We start from the raw sequence: 11,911 nt of genomic DNA, 5'->3' as shown, positions 1-11,911 counted from the left end.
ACGGTCAGCATGGCTCTGGCTCACATCAGTCTTCGGGCCGCGGCCGACAGGGGTCTGGATCTGGCCAGTCTCCTAGCCATGGCCAACAGGGGTCTGGGTCAGGACAGTTTTCCAGCTATGCCCAACATGGGTCTGGCTCAGGGTGTTCTTCCAGCCAGTGCCCCTACGAGTCTTGCTCAGGCCAGTCTTCTGGCTTTGATCAACGTCAGTCTGGCTCGGAAAAGTCCTCTGGTTATAGTCAGCTTTCTTCCAGCTCAAGTCACTCGTTTAGCCAGGGACAACATGGATCTATGTCAGGGCAGTCATCAAGCTGCAGCCAAAATGGCTCTAGCTCTGATCAGTCCTCCATCTGTCATCAGCATGAGTTTGGATTCCAGCAGCCTTCCGGCCTTGGACAACACTGGTCTGGATCTCTCCACTCTCTTGGCTGTTACCGACCTGGGTCTGGGTTATGGAAGTCTTCTAGCTATGGCCAACATGGGTCTCACTTAGGTCAGTCTTCCAGCTGTGGCACACCTGATTCATACTGAGATTTATCCCTTAGCTGTAGCAACCATGATTCTGGCTCCACTCTGTCTTATTGCTTTAGTCAACATCAGTCTGGTTCAGATCAGCCTTCTGTTTATTGTCATATTTCTAGCCCAATTTACTCCTCTAGCTATCCAGAACATTGTTCTATATCAAGACTTATAAACCTATAGCTGATAGGAATCTTCATTAGGGCAGTGTTCTACTTACAGGCATCCTGCATGTGTTTGTGGCCATTTGTTTCATTTGAAAGATATCATTGTGTCTCGTGTTCATCCTTATTGCACTTTTTTCCTGTCATTTTTCTAGTTCTTGATAATATGGGTCTCTGGAATTTTAGTCATCTGTATCTGTGTCCTGCTGCTCTGGTTGTGGTTTGTGTTATGGCAATTAACAGAACTTTTCTGACTCAAAAATGCATCTGAATCTGTTTAGTTTTATTTAATCACCTAGCCTATTAAAAGTGTTATAAGTCAAATTTAGCCTGAATGTTGCTGTATCCATTTAAATTGTATTGGAGGGCCATCAAGAAGTAGTTATAGAGAAATTGGAAGGCCCTCAGCTGGTGGCTTTGGACAATTTATACCCTCCAATTGACAGTTTAGATGCAGTACTACCAATAAATTGTCAATTTGCACTGAGGGTTATAATCAAAGTGGGTGTTCCTATTGAAAAGGAGGAAATAACAATGAAGGGCAAAGTTCAGGCTCACATTTTCTGTTTTCATAGTGGCACTTCACTTTATCAGTATGTCCAAGAGCAGAGGTGCTACTCTTAGGGGTGAATAATAAATATAAATGCAATTTACTCAAGTAGCAATTTAAGAAATAAAAAATTCACCTATGAATTCAACATGAAAAATCAGCAATCCATCATAAAATTCTTTCTAAAAGTGAATCCATCCATTTTTATCTTTTTTCTTTTAAGCCTATAACTACAGCACATGTCTTGTTGTGGTGTTCTTTCCCAAGACTTTTAGGCATTTGGGGTACTTTGTTAGAAAATACTGAGTGGAGTAACTGGTTAGTATGAGGGTTAAACTTTGAGGGATAATGGAAAGCTTTAAAACAGTTTTGGGTTTATTTGGAGCTGTCTTTTTGAGGGTTAACCATTCAATTATAGATGGTGACAAAGCTAAGCTTACATTTCTAAAAAGCAAAATATTAGAAATGCATTACCAGTCCTGGATACAACACTTTGTTTTACAGCAATTAGTGTACCCTGATTTTCAGTGTGTCCCATGTTTGGTGTGTCCCAATTTTTGGTATTGTGGCAGAAGGTGAAGGCTCTAAAGGCAAAGATGCAGCACTGGTAGTGTCTTTCCTTATGAAAACCATCAAGTCCCTTTTCTTGGATATACCTTTAATCAGTAAGCTAACTGGTGGCATAAAAAGTAGCATTAGGGGCTTTTCCCTGGCCAGTTAGCAAGAGCATTATTTCTTAAAGAACAGGGAATTATCAGTTCAGGATTAAAAACATTCAAATGTGGGCTTTAACTTGGTTTCAGCAAGAAAGACTTGCTTCCTATTTCTAAGAGTCTGCTCAATATTGGAAAACATATTGGAGTTATTCCACGGAAATACAATGATTCCCACCTGCTACTATAGTTCAATAACATTTCCAACTAAAAAAATAGCATCCATGCCCAGATGAAAAGGAAGGGTATCTGCCACCGCTATGTAGTTCCTTAATTTGACTGTAACATATTTGTTTCAAGTCTTTGGATTCAAACAACTGGATTGCATTAAAATTGACAATAAATAAATGTTAATTAAATACTAAGGTTTTTCTCATTTCTGCTTCATTTCACTTCTTACACGCAGGTGGTCGACCTAGAAATCAACCCAAATAGCTATTTCTCAACATCCTATTTTTCACAAACAATACAGAATATATAAAGCATTCTTAAAACTCAAGACAAACCGTTTCATTTCAAAATGAGCAAAATTCCATGACACTGGTTTTGGCAATAAGTTTTTTTTAATATGACACCAAAATCACATACAATAAATGCAAACAAGAGGGACTGTATCAAACTGCAAAGTTCTTTACAACAAAGGAAGCAATCAGCCAAATGAAAAGGCAACATATGGAATGGGAGAAATATGTGAAAACCATATAACCAATAATGAGTTGATATCCAAAATATATGAGGAATTCAACTTAATAAAAAAAATTACCCAATTAAAAATATGGCCAAAGGACATGAACAGACATTTTCCCAAAGAGGACATACAAATAGTCAATAGGTATATTAAAAGGTATCAACATCAGCAATCATCAGAGAAATGCAAATCAAAACCACAATAAGATATTACCTCACACCTGTTAGGATAACTATTATCAAAAAGTCAAGAGACAAAACTGTTGTTGAGGATATGGAGAAAAGGGAACACTTATACCTTGTTGGTGGGGATGTAAATTGGTACAGCCATTATGGAAAATAATATGGAGATTCCTGAAAAACTTAAAGATAGAACTACCATACGTATAATCCAATATTCCCACTTCTGGGAATTTATTTTCTTTCCAAAAGAAAGAGAACCACTATCTTGAAAAGATAATTGCACTCTCATTTTCATTTCAGCATTATTCACGGTAGCTAAGACAATGATACCTGAGTATCCATCAGTGGCTGAACGAATAAAGAAAATGTGTACACACAATGGAATATCATTTACACTTATAAAAAAGAAGGAAATCCTGTCATTGGTGAAAGCATAGATGAACTTGAAGGACATTATGCTAAGTGAAAAGTCAGACCCAGAAAGACAAATGCTATATGATTTTACTTATTAGTGGAATCTTGGAAAGTTGAAATCACAGAAATAGACTAGAAAAGTGATCACAGGAGTCAGGGGGTAGAGAAAATGAGATGTTGGGAAACTGGTAAAACTTTCACTTATAAATGTAGCACTTATAAATATAGCATAGTATGTACATAGCATGGTGACTATAGTGAATAATGTATTGTATACTTGAAATTTGCTAAGAGAATAAATCATAAATGTTCTTACCACACTAAGAAAAAAAGACTACATGAGGTGGTACATATGTTAAAATCAGCTAGATTGTGGTAATTTCACAGCATATATATTTATCAAAACTTTACTATGCACATCTTAAATATATATAATTTATTTTTCAAGTATGCCTCAATAAAGTTGGAAAAAATGAATATTAAAATGAGCAAAAGATATGAATAGACACTTCACCAAAGAAGATGTACAAATGGCCAACAGGCACATGAAAATACACTCGACGTCACTAGTAATCAGGGAAATGCAAATTAAAATATAATAAGATACTATTACACACCCACTGGAAAGGTTAAAAGTAAAATCACTGGCATTATCAAGTACCGGTACTGCTAGTCGGAAAGTAAAATGAGACAACCACATTGGAAAATAGTATGGAAACTTCTTATAAAGTTAAATGTAGTCATGCACCACATAACATTTTGGTCAATGACAGACTGCATATACTATGGTGGTCCCAGAAGATTATAATTGAGATGAAAAATTCCTGTTACTTATTGATGTCATAGCCATTATAATGTCATAGTGCAATGAATTACTCAAATGTATAGGGCTGATAGTGTAAACTTGCTACAATGGTGCAAACAAACCTACTGTACTGCCAATCACATAAAAGTATAGCACATACAATTATATACAGTACCTAATACTTGATCATGATAATAAATGATTATTTTACTCATTTAGTTGTTTACTACATTATATTTTTTGTTATTTTATAGTACATTCCTTCTACTTATTTAAAAAATAAGTTAACTGTAAAATAGCCCCAAGTATGTCCTCATGAGATATTGCAGATATTCCAGAGGAAGAAATTCTGTAATATATATCAAGTTGACAACTCCATACATGTTATTGTCCCTAAAGACCTTAGAGTGAGACAACATATGGAGGTGGAAAACAATATTTGTCTTAGTTTAACAAAAAGTTTTTAGTTTTAGTTTTTAACAAAAAAATTTAAAAAATTTTAAATTTTAAACAGAAAAAAACTTATAGAATAACAATGTAAAGAAAAAAAAGTATTTGTGTTCAGCTATACAATGTGTTTGTGCTTTAAGCTAAATGTTACTAAGTCCAAAAGTTCAAAAAATGTAAGTCTATAAAGTTAAAAAGTTACAGTAAGCTAAGGTTAATTTATTATTGAAGCAAGAAAATATTTTTATAAATTTAGTGTAATTCAAGAGTATATTGTTTACACAGTCTATGGTAGTATACAGTAATGTCCTAGGCCTTCCCATTCACTCACCACTCACTGACTGATACACCTAGAGCAACTTCTAGTCCTGCATGCTCGATTCATGGTAAGTGTGCTATACAAGTGTACCATTTTTTATCTTTTATGCCATATTTTTACTGTACCTTCTTTATGTTTAGATACATTTAGATGCATACTTACCATTGTGTTGGTTGCCTATAGTACTCAGTACAGTAACATGCTGTACTGAGGCTACAGATTTGTAGCCTAAGAGCAACAGTCTATACCATATAGCCTAGTTGTTTAGTAGGCTATACGACCTAGATTTGCATAAGTACACTCTCCGATGTTCACCTAAGGGTGCATTTTCCACAACATATCCCACATTGTTAAGCAATACATGATTGTGTACTTTACTATATGGCCTAAAAATCCTACTCCTAAGCAAAATGGTAACATATGTCTACATAAAGATTTTTACATGAATGTTTATAGCAACTTCAATAATGGCCCCAAACATGAAACAATCCAAATGTCCACCAACAAATGAGGGGATAAACAAATTGTGGTATGGCTATACAATGGAATTCTATTTAGCAAGGAAAAAAAAGAATAAACTACTGATACATGTAACATAGATGAATCTCAAAAACATTATGTTGATCAATAGAAGTCATCCACAAATGAGTACATACTTATGATTCCATTTATATGAAACTTACTAAAGGCAAACCTAATCTATAAAAATAGAAAGTAGATCAGTGGTTGACCAGGGCTGGGAGTACTTGTGAACTGGCTGGAAGAGTCACATGGAAACACTTAGGGTGATGGAATAAATCTATATGTAGATTGTAATAGTGGTTACATAGATGTATACTTTTGTCAAAACTCACATAATCATATACGTTAACTATATCTCAATAAAAATGATTGTTTATAGGCTTTTTGTGAAACTTGACATGCAAATTTTTGTTTGTTTGTTTTTGTTTTTGAGACAGAGTCTCATTCTATCACCCAAGCTGGTGTGCAGTGGCGCAATCTCCATTCACCGCAATCTCCATTCACCGCAACCTCCATCTCCCGGTTTCAAGCAATTCTCCTGCCTCAGTCTCCTATGACTACAGGCACCTACCAACACTTCCAGCTAATTTTTGTATTTTCAGTAGACAGGAATTCACCATGTTGGGCAACGTGGTCTCGGATTCCTGACCTCAGGTGATCTGCCCACTTCAGCCTCCCAAAGTACTGGCATTACATGAGCCAGCATGCCCGGCTGACACACAAATTCTAAAATTTATGTAGAAGAGCAAAGAATCCAAAATGGCCAGGATAATTTTTAAGATGAAGGGGAGGAGTTTCAACTTCAGATATCAAAATATATTACAAAGTTGTATTATTTTAAACAGTGCAGAATTGATATAGGAACAGATATACAGACCAATAAGAGTCCAGAAAAAGATCCATGCATACTTGATATACAAGAAGTTTTGCATATCAGTGGAGAAAGACAACTCTTTCAATAAATGATGCCAAGGTAATGAATTTTTCCATAGGAAAAAAAATTATCTCTATTTCACAACATTTACAAAAATCACTTCCAAGTAAATAAAAATCTAATTGTGACAAGCAAATTTTTAAACATTTTTGAAGTAAAAAAATATAGAATATCTTCATGACTTCAAAGTGTGTGCAGATTCTTTAAACAAGAAATACACCTCCGTCTCAAAAAAAAAAGAAAGAAATACACAAACCACAAAGATTCATGACTTTTACTATAAATTCCAAATGTCAGTAAATCCAAAGACACTCTCAAAAAGTAAAAATGACAAACCACAGAATCGAATAACATTTTTGAAATGCCTATAAACAACAAATTATTAATAGCCAGATTATATAAATAACTTATAAAAATTCAATTTAAGAAAAAACAGCAAAACTTATCAAAAGAAAATTCACCAAAGGTAATCTGAATGGCAAAGTGACATTTTTAAAACAATGCTCAGGGAAATAGACAATTAAAACACAATGAAATTCATTTCATACCTATCAGATCAGAAAAAAACTAAAGTCTGGCAATATCCAACGTTGAGAGATACTGAACAGCAAATGTCTGAATTGGTAACTACTTAAGAGGAAAATCTGGCAACCACAGACAAGAGTCTATAACAGCAAAATGTTATAAACAACCTAAAAGTTCAACAGAAGAATGGATAAATAAATTGCAATATACCTAGACACTAAAATGCTATGAAGCAGTTAAAATTCATGAGCTACAGGTATGTATGAATCAATATGGACAAATTCCAAAAGTGTAATGCTAACTGAAAAAGTTGTAAAACAAGTGTACATGGTGTGATACCATTTATATAGTTTTACAATATACATAACAATACCATATATTGTTTGTGGTTAATACATATTTGACAAATGTAAAAATCTTTATGGGAATGATAAACACCAAATTCAGAACAGTATGTACATCTGGAAGGAAGGAAGGAAGAAAATGGGACAGAGATTAAGCAAACAATACCAAAAGTTTTCCTAAGCAAGGTGGTATTCATTATATTATTCACCTGTAAATCTATACTTACTTGTAAATCTTAAATTATTTCATAAGAAGAAGGAGAACACAAAGAGCAATGTTAGAATGCCCATCAAGGACTGCTCAAGGGACAGTGTTCCGACAAGCTAGTCTGTTGGTATATCTGGTGCAGCATGTACTAGTTTTTTAAATAAATGTCTCACCACATGAGTGCCTAGTGATACTCATCAGCTGAACCACACAACAAACCCTCTGCCATAAACTTCATACTCACCAAGGGGCCTTCTAAAAAATCTGGCTTTCCTTGATTTTCCCAAAAAGAGAAAGCATTCATCAGCAAGATTAATATAAACACCCAGTGCTTTTGATAATTCATTTCTGACTGTAAATTAATAAAATGACACTCTGGTTTTTATACTTTAGTCCCTGATGAGTTCAGTTACAATAAAACAGCTTCCCCGAGTCATCGACTCTGGGGCACTGATATGAGTGAGCTTCTGAGTATACAGGGATGAGAACCAAACCCTGACCCTTTTTCTGAGCAATGCTCCAACCTTATTCTTTGCCTTCCAAGGGGCCAGGGGCAAGAAAATTTTTCTAATAAGAAAAAGCAAAGAAATTCCCAATAAACGTCTCGTTATATAGTTAAGCCAAGTTTTTCATAATGTTTCTCTTTTCCTTGTTACGACTCTAGAATCTTAAGAACCATAATGTTACAGATAAGAGAAGAGAAGAGAGGCAGGCTGTTTCAGGCAGGATCTTACAGAATTTCAATGCCTCATCCAGAGTCTGGATCTCACTTTTGTTAGATTTTTTTTTTCCTGTACACTCAAATGTGATCAAGCTCTGGGAGACAGATTCACACTAGGCAAAGTCTCAAGGGTCCAATTTATTTATTTACTGACTACAAGATATAACTGTATTGAGAACAGGAATCAGTTGTTTATCATGAGGCATTCCCTCTCATTGGATAGATGCATTAGAGAGATATCAGGTTATTAGATGAGCTTCAGAGCTAAAGAATTTTATCCTCCAGGGCTCTGCTAGGGTAATCTGATGATTTCAAAAATTTTTCCTAAAAGGGATAGAATACAAAAGTAGCATTTTTTAATTGAACATCTTATGAGCTGGGAACATTACATTATGTGCTATATGCTTTATTGACATGCATTATTTATTCATTATTATTTAATTTCATTCTCATAGCAACCCTGTGGTTATAAATGTTATGGCTATTTTTTTTCCCGTTTATTTTATTGCATTTTCGGTTTTGGAGTACATGTGAAGAACATGCAAGATTGTTGCATAGGTACACACGTGGCAGTGTGATTTGCTGTCTTCCTCCCCAACACCTACATTTGGCATCTCTCCCCTTGCTATCTCTCCCCAGCTCCCCACCCCCCACCGTCCCTCCCCTATTTCCCCCCAACTAACCCCAGTGTGTGATGCCCTCCTCCCTGTGTCCATGTGTTCTCATTGTTCAACACCCGCCTATGAGTGAGAACATGCGGTGTTTGATCTTCTGCTCTTCTGTCAGTTTGCTGAGAATGATGGTTTCCAGGTTCATCCATGTCCCTACAAAGGACACAAACTCATCATTTTTGATGGCTGCATAATATTCATGTTATGGTTATTTTACTGAAGAGCAAACTGAGACTTTAAAAGTCAAGTGACTGGCTTATAGTAAAGTCAGGTTTTATATCTAAATCTGTCTGACTCCAAAACATATGTGTTTGCTAATATAACACTGTCTTCCACTTCAGTAATATTTCCCTCTAAACAACTACAGTCAAACAGCTAGGACTGGTGCAATCCATTCTTCTGGACACTGCTGCAGACACAGCAACTAGCACTAATCCTCAGACTCCCCTTTCCTGCTTCAATGCAACCATACTTAATGTCTTGAGAGAGACTTGAGGAACACCCTGCTCATTAGCAGCATTTAATTTCCAAAGGTGGATTACTGCTGCAGATAACTCATCTCTTCACATTTTATTTATTTCATCACATTTAATAGTTATTAGTTTCAGTTCCAGAGGATGGCATTTTCTGGCCTAACCTCCTTAATGCATGCCTTATTTTGAAGGTCACCATGGACTAATAATTAACAATCACACACAGTCTGGTACTTTTTGAAAGACAAATATCTGATACCCAATTCCTTCAATAGCCTGTCTCAGCCCTGTTCCTCTACCCCTTCTGCTCGCTCAGACTCTCTGACTCTGTGTGTGCTCTACCCTAGATACAATGGATTCCTAAGCAGCACCACCCACTTTGGTTTGTCCTTATCTACAAATTCTTGCCAGAACATTCCAAATATTGAAGACCTAAAATTGTGACAAATCAGCCATGCAATATTCATAGACTTCACAAGTAGAGAAGTGAACTCCATGTGCAAAGACACAGAGGAAATACTGTGCTCATGGACCAAAGAGTGTATGTCTTTGGCTGAAGCATGTAGGAAAAACAGTATCAGAAACTGCAGCTGGAAAAGCAAGTTACAGGCAGGCTAGTAAAGGACTTTAAACAGAATCACATGGGGGAGGTGGAGAAGAAAGGTCAGTGAAGGAGACTGATAAAGATGAATCAGAGTTGGAGGAGAAGCAGAGAAAGCGGTGTTTCAGAAGCCAAAGGAAGGGAATTTCATTAAGTAATGAAAGATAAAATGCATTTTATAAGGTTACTGTGAATACTCTTCTGCCAAATAGCATATTGGCAGAAGAATAGATAATACGGATCAATATAACAATAAAGAGCCCAGAAACAGATTCTAACATATATATTTTTTCCTTAATTTGTAAACTGTCTGCTACACAGTTTATATATGTAATGCACTTAGAAAAGTATCTGGTCCACAGTTATCATCAAATAAATATTAGTGACTATCTGTATTACTACTTGTTATTGCTATAATTATTATTAAATATCAGTGTGAAAAGGAGAGATTCTTTAAAAAGTCTGCTAGTAAAGAGGAAATAGGAGAGTAGGCAAGGAAGAAAGAAAAATCCTTTATAAAGAAAGAAATTAAAGTATATGCTGGAAACATAGGCAGCACCCAATAAAAATTTACTGAATATGAATAATACTTATAAGGCAAGTGGAAGGAGATTTATAGAAAGTAAGAATCTATTGATACAGAGAAAGGAATCATTGTTGGATCAAGGACCTCAAAGAAATGACAGAAATGGAATCAAAGATACACATAGAGAAATCAGCCTTGGAAAAGAAAAAAATACCTCATATACTCTTGAGAAAAAAAGGAGATTAAAATTCAGCAAAAATACAATTATCTACATGTTTCTAAAAGAGGTTCCTACAATGAGCTACATCAGAATCACCTATGGTAATTATTTAAAAAGCAAATTCATGGCCTCTATCCCAGATACATTAAATCCAAATTTCTAGTAGATGGGACCCAGGAATCTGCATTTTAGTGGCCTGTGACCCAGTTGATTCCTTTTGGAATAATCAAAGTTAGGAGAATTCACATCTGTTGGCCCCTATGGAGAAAGCAAAACTGGCCCCTTGCCCAACCTCCATTATGACTAAGCACATAAAGTCTCACCATTGGAGAGGAAAAACAAAAAAATCTTTACAATCCTGAGATAAGCTAAAAATGAGGAAGAAGATTCTACCTAGTCTTCCAAGTCAACGAAGACTTGAGCCCTTTAGTATAAATTGCTAACTCTCTAATGTAGACAACTTCATCCCTGACTTTTACAACACTGATACCTACAAGTATGATAATGACACAGGGGAAATTTTTGTTTTATCCGCATGAATAGACTAATTGTAATCTTGGTAGCCTGGTGATTTTTTTCCTTAAAATATCTACTGTGTCATTTAAGAAAACATTTTTATCAAGACTAGAATCCTCATGCTTTTTAAATCACTTCCCAATCTTAATAAAGAAGGAGGTAAAGTGATCTACCAAAAGGAAGATGGGGAGGGAGTGAGGCAGGAGGCTTGGAAAGGTTTGAAAAAGGAAAGGTTCGAAAAATCCAACTGAGGGGTCTGGGAAAAGCAATCCACTAGGGATGATGGAAGGGATTGCCAGGCAATATTCAGAGGTTGGGCAAAGTTCATATAATAGTGTGTAGAGATAAGCTAAGGCACCATATATGTGATATTTGCCATCTAACAGCCTGGCAGAAGTGAAAAAAAAAAAAAAAAAGAAATTAGGTTAATCTCAGGTTTGAGACTGGCAGGGCAGGTACAAGGAAAAATGAAGGGCCCAAGGACCCAATAGAGAAGGTTATAGGTATGGGAGGAAAAACCAGAAACCCTTACAGCAGGGATCCCCAAACCCTGGGCTGCGGACCAGTTCTAGTCTGTGGCCTGTTAGGAACCAGGTCATACAGCAGTAAGTGAGTGGCAGCCCAGTGTACATTACCACCTGAACTTCACCTCCTGTCAGATCGGCAGCTGCATTAGATTCTCATAGGAGCATGAACCCTATTGTGATCTGCGCCGGGAGCAATCTAGGTTGCGTTTTCCTTATGAGAATCTAACTAATGCCTGATGATCCAAGATGGAACAGTTTAATTCCAAAACCATCCCACTCTGACTGTCCTCCCTTCCACGGAATAATTGTCTTCCATGAAACCG

This window comes from Cebus imitator, unplaced genomic scaffold (assembly GCF_001604975.1).
Source record: "Cebus imitator isolate Cc_AM_T3 unplaced genomic scaffold, Cebus_imitator-1.0 Scaffold801, whole genome shotgun sequence".
Lineage (NCBI taxonomy): Eukaryota > Metazoa > Chordata > Mammalia > Primates > Cebidae > Cebus > Cebus imitator.
This window is presented reverse-complemented; position numbering follows the sequence as displayed.